Source organism: Silene latifolia, chromosome 8 (assembly GCF_048544455.1).
Source record: "Silene latifolia isolate original U9 population chromosome 8, ASM4854445v1, whole genome shotgun sequence".
NCBI lineage: Eukaryota > Viridiplantae > Streptophyta > Magnoliopsida > Caryophyllales > Caryophyllaceae > Silene > Silene latifolia.
The window spans coordinates 29,820,503-29,826,681 of NC_133533.1; the positions used below are offsets into that span (position 1 = coordinate 29,820,503).

Consider the following 6,179-nt stretch of genomic DNA (forward strand, 5'->3'; position numbering starts at 1 on the left):
CTTTTGAAGTTCGGTGCCATTGAGTGCACTATTAACAATAATAGGGTAAGTGTCATTAGGGCCAAGGAAAGCATGTTTAAGAGTAGAGGGAAGAGGTTTCAACTCCACTTGAGGAGGCGTAGATCTCTCCTCCTTTTTACCATCTCCTCTCAAGCTCTCAAACTCTTTATCCGGGTCTTCTTCAATTGTTGCTTCCATAGCTAAAGCATACTCCCGGTGCTCCTTGCAATCTTTTACCTTGCCCTCAAGGAACCCTTGCAAACCCTTGTCTTCATCAAATTTCTTCATATCAACCCATTCTTCTACCACATCAATCATATAACAAGACTTTTCTTCCGAAGGCTCTTTCATAGCCTTGTTCAAGGAGAATTCAACCTTATCTTCACCCACTTGTAAAGAAAGCTTCCCATTCTTCAAATCAATCATGGCACCCCCCGTAGCAAGGCAAGGGCGCCCCAATATGATGGGAATATTTGAGTCCTCGGGGATGTCCATTACATAAAAATCACATGGGAATGCAAGTTTCCCCACCTTGAGCGGGACATCCTCCACAAGACCAATTGGGTATCTTACCGACCTATCCGCAAGTTGGAGAGAAACCCTTGTTGGTGAAAGCTCATAACCTTTCAATTTCTTGAAAATTTTTAGGGGCATAAAACTAATGCTTGCCCCCAAATCGCACAAGGCTCTCTCAATATGCACGGTCCCAATCTTACAAGGTATGGAAAAGCTCCCCGGGTCTTCAAGCTTTTGGCATGGCGCATTGACCACTTGAGGCAAAAAGGAGCTAGAAGACCGCTTGGTATAATCCTTCCTATCTCTTACTCCTTTTACTATTCTTTCTTTTTGGTATCTTGGATATTTTGAAGGAGAATGGGAATTTTGTTGCCTTGGGTGTCTCCTTGGGAGACCGTTTGGATTGTTGGTGTTGATGTGTTGCTAGGATTAGCCAACTTGTTGCACGTTTCATTTCATGTTTGTTTAAATTTCCGCATGCATTTGTTCACGTGTAAATATATGTTGTATTTCCTTCATTTTGCATTGAGTTTGTATATAAATTTTTAAGGAAGAACATGGTCAAGGAAGGGAACCAAGTACCCCCATGATGAGCTAATGTGCCCAATTGTGCCTTTCCCCTCCTCGTGACTCGCACCCGTGCCCTCTTAGTTAGCCGAGGAAGGAGGGCTTGACCAATGAGTTTAGACCGATCTTGTGAGACCTAGGGCCGTAGACTAGACCTTTGGCTCGACTTAGCTACTCAAAGGTAAGGGTAGAGCCTCCTAGGGTGGGTACATTCATACCCCGCCCTCATCTAGGTTCGAGAGTAGGTCTCCTCGCGAGGCGTGTCACATCACTACGCATAAGTGTGTCGCATCGTCCTTAGACCGTGAAATTGCATTACATTTTTGTGCACATGATATGAAGCTAAAATCAGTTTTTATGAACCTCACATAGCCAAATAGCCTTGTTTTCTCCCCTACATCGTTTCCCTTTTTGATTCACCCCCTTTGAGCTTAGCCTTTTCATTTGGCAAACCCACTTAAAATAGCTACATTCCCATAACCACCCTCCCTTAATCAAGAATTGGTCGGTTTTTGTAGTTGTGTTATAGGAGGTGATTTGGGTTGTGACGGTGGATGGCTTACACGTCCACTTGGGTCGGATTTCGATGTGAATTTGGTTTTATATATAAATAAGAGGTTGTAAAAATTGTAATGAAAAGCAAAATAGAAAAAGTGAAAATGTCGTGGAAAGATCAAAAAAATAGTGAGTCATGTTGTATATATGTTGTAAAGAAAAGAAAAAGGCAAGCAACACCCCTCCTCATCATTAAATGGGGTAGAAAAAGCCGTTGCTAAATAAAAAGGGCAAATTGATGTTTTTCCAATGATGAGTCGGGTTTACACATTTTTTGCATGGCTTGGAAAATCGAGCCATTGTTACGGTGTAGACGTTACCATTTGTTGAAATAAAAGGAGTTTTATCAAATTTTTCCTACTTGAGTTGGGTTTGTGCAATTTTTGCATAGTTTTGGTCATCAATGCTATGTTAGGGCATAGACAGTCTCATGTGTTACAATAAGAGATGGGATGTGATGTGTCGATAATTCTTGATTTGAGCCCCACATGTCCAAACGGTGCTTGCACCAATCCCGTTTCGACCTTCTCCTTAGCCCCGTTTTAACCCTTGCTTCATTTTGCGTGCATTCTACCTTTGTTGCATTTCATAGGACATAGGACGATCTTACACATTAGACTGCGGGTACGTTTTCGCTAGTTGAGTTAGTCGAGTGATTTTGGTTACTATTTGTCACAAAAATCACCTTGTTCTTTCATTGAGTGACGAGTGAAAACCGTGAGGATGTCGTTGCCTTGGTCCCCTTAGTCATGGGTCCTTTGGTTGAATCTTGTGTTGGCTTTGTAATTCTCGGCGGTCTTGTCCTTTCTTCCCTTTCCCCGCTCTTGAATTTGTTTCTTGGGCATTGGTCACGCAAGGGTTGCTTTAGTCACACTTAGGGGGTTGGCACCTCAATTGGCACTTCTGAGACGGTACTCCCGACCAAGACCGTGTTTTATTTTTTGAGCTTGAAAGTTTGGTTGTTGTGACTTTTGTTGGAAGGTTGGGTTTTGGACATTTTGAGAGCCATAGGAGAAGTTTGGGTGGGCTCTCATTCCGGGGTGATATTGGTTGTTGTTAAATGCTTGCTTGGCCGGACTAGACTCCCATATCCCGTTCACTTGCTCCATACAATTGCCATCTCCAACCACCAAAGGACACTCATTGGGTGGGTGTCCTTGGTCTCCACAAAGCTCACAACTATAGACTTGGTTTCTCATAGAAGAATTGCTAGATGTTTTGCTTGAGCTCATCAAGGCAACTTGTTGCTTAAGCTCTTCTATCATCTCTTTCACCTCCACATTGTTGGCCGATTCGACCGTTGACTTCCCTTTCCTCTTGTGCCTATCATTGTTCCAATGAAAGGTACGAGAGGCCATTTATTCAATAAGCTCTTTCGCCGTCTTGTGATCTATCTTATCCAAAGCTCCCTTCCCCGAGCCGGAATCAAGGTTCATCTTCATCTCATTGTTTAACCCTTCATAGAAATTGTTGATGAGCTCATCATCCCCAATACCGTGGTGAGGACATAGCCTTTGGAGGCCATTGTACCTCTCCCATACTTCATAAAGGGTCTCATCTTCTTGTTGGGTGAAGCCTTGGAGCTCACTCTTGATTCTTGCGGTTCGTTTGGGTGGGAAATACTTGTTTAGGAAAGCCTTAGAGACATCGTCCCAAGTCCGAAGAGAGTCGGGTTCACAACTTTTAAGCCACTCCTTGGCACTTCCCCTCAAGGAGTAAGGGAAAAGCCTAAGGCGTACGGCATCCTCCGTCACTCCGTTGGCCTTGAACATGTCACAACTATCCAAGAACTCGTTGAGATGCTCGTTGGGGTTTTCGGTGGCTCCCCCTCCGAATTGGTTCCCTTGGACAAGTTGAAGCAAGGTGGCTTTCACATCAAAATTGTTGGCTTGAATAGGTGGCTTGACAATACTCGGATTCACCACCTTTTTCGGAGCCAAGTTATCTCGCATAGGAACCGCGGCCATTGTTACTTCCGTTTCCGGTGTTGCAAAAGGATTCTCGAAAGTTTCAAAAGCACGTGGTTCTTCTCGAAGGTCCTCAATTACTAAATTTTCTTGAGGAATTGGTGTTTCTATAAGCCCTCTTCTACGGAGTGAATTTAGTCTTCTTGCGGTTGCTTCGATCTCGTGGTCAATCGGACGAATTGGTTGACCTCTTCGAGCTCTCCTAACCATGCAAAAAGTCCTACACACTTAAGAGAGGGATTAGTAACACAAAAGACTTAGTCTAAACAAGCACGAAAACAATTAATATCTAGCCGAACTCCCCGGCAACGGCGCCAAAAACTTGATGGTATCAAGCTATACCTCGCAAGTGCACGATTTTATCGTTGTACACTATTAAGGGTCGATCCCACAAGGAGTTGAAAAAATTACTAATTGTTCTAATCCTATCGTTTAGCTAAGTCGGCAATAAGGGATGAAAATGGTTATACTAGAACTACCAAAAACAAGAGAAAATAAACTAAATAAGAAATAGGTGAATGAGCAAGATAAAATGAAAAGTTGTAAATCAAATAGATTAAAAACCTAAGACTCGGTTCTTCCCAAACAATTCGTAACTCCACACAATTGAATCTCTAGGCTAATCATAAGGGTAGCTAGGTGAGGAGGTGACGGCTCTAATTCGCCTAAGGCCCCCCTCTCGGGTTCGAAATAGGACACTAGCACTACCCACCAACCCCCCTCTCGGGTTCGAAGGTCGGAATCCCTAACTCAATACCCGACTACCCCAAAAACATGCATTTTCCCAAGGTAGTCCAATATTTGCTAAGGTCATTAAGCCCCATCAATTTCCGGGTCATCCCACTCCCTCTCTCGAGTGTCGATTTCAAACGCTAGTTTAGAGGTGTCCTACCCCGGTTCTCCCTTTCGGTCTCAACCAAGGTTAACAATAGGGTCGAATCCCGGATATCCAAATCACAACCTAACCAACTCTCGTTGGTGGACAAGGGTCATAAATCGACACTACCCAAAATCAACCCATAAACCAAATCAATCTTCCAAACTACCCTCACCAATTTCCCCAAATAATTAGCCTTTATGAGATTCAATTATTGAAATTACTCATGTTGGGTCAAACCGAGCTCTAGTGGAAGACTACTCACTAATCATGGTCCTAATTGCAAGATAAACAATAAAGATGGAAACTTTGGTTATAAACATGGTGGGAAGATGAATTTTACTACTAAACATGCAACAATCCAACAATAGTTGTAATGAAAGATAATTTAATCTAATAACAAGGTTGGTTAAACTAAAAGACACAATCTTTAACCCAATCAACTCAAAGATTAAGTCTTTGAGGACAACTAGCAAAAGATGAACAAAGGAAAGAGAATCAAAGAGAAGATGAACAATGAAAAGATGAACAATGATGAAAACAACAACAACAAACCAACAACAACAACAAATTAACATAAACAATCAAACAAACTTGAAGGAAGAACAAAATGTAAACAAATGAAAATAGGGAGAGAATTAATACCAACTCAATAGCAAAAGAGGAATTTGGATAGAAATAATAAAGAAGGAGAACCTTCAATCTTCTTACAAACCCAAATTCAACTACTAATTAATTGAAGAACTTCTCTAATTAAGGAAAGATTAACAATAAGATTAGCAAAGTTTGAAACTTGAAAGGGGAAATAAATTGGATCTAGGGTTGTGTGTACAAAAGGGTTTAAGGAGGGGGTATTTATAGGCTTGTACAAGATTAAGAAGAAAAGAGGAAGAAAAGAGAGAAAAGCCCAAATCCGCTGCTGCTGCGTTTTGCCGGTGGACCGGCTGCCGGTGCTCCTACCGGCAAAACCGTGCAATGAATTAAAATATATGGCATCTGTGTTTTGCCGGTGGGCCGGCTACCGGCCTTCCGGCAAAACACCACCTTCAGGACTTCTTCTTCTTTGTTGGAGTGTGTAATGCCGGTTGACCGGCTGCCGGTGCTCCTACCGGCATCGAGGTCAAGCTTGTTTTTACTCAAAATCTTCAATTAATTCCTCTTGCTGTGTTCTACCGGTGGGCCGGCTGCCGGCAAAACACAGCACTCAGCTTTTTCTTCAACTTCTTTGGCAATGTCTGGGGTGTGTTCTGCCAGTGGCCAGAACGGCTGCCGGTCTACCGGCAGAACACTATCTTCAGCATTTCTCCACCTCTTCTTCATGTAAAGGCAATGGAGTGCCTTCCTTGCCCCAATTCCTCTATACTCGGATCGGTTCCTGCAAAAGGATACACAAGATAACAAGTACGGGGATTGGGCACAAAATGCAAGGAAAAGCAATCGAAACCGACTCGATACGAGTCGGTTTGCATAAAAGAAAGAGGGGAATTAGAAGTAAATTAATCGTATATCAGGAGTACAAAATAATTGGAGGCACGAGAACTGTTAAAGAAAGAGAGTCCTGGATATAGGAATGGTTTTAGGTGTTGAGGTTATAGTGGGTTATCGTTGTCATGCGGTAGTAATGAGGATTATGGGAGGTATAGCAAAGGACCTAGTGTTAGTGAGTTACGAGGACGTAACATTTATCTTATGAGGAG

The 6,179-nt window shown here is 42.6% G+C and overlaps 1 non-coding gene across 1 annotated transcript; it reads left to right on the plus strand.

Annotated features, from left to right (window-relative positions):
• Window positions 1–3,129: 3,129 nt before the first annotated feature.
• Window positions 3,130–3,236, plus strand: LOC141597771 (small nucleolar RNA R71). Its single transcript, XR_012522988.1, has one exon. It is a non-coding gene; the product is annotated as a small nucleolar RNA R71 (small nucleolar RNA).
• The last annotated feature ends 2,943 nt before the right edge of the window (window positions 3,237–6,179 follow it).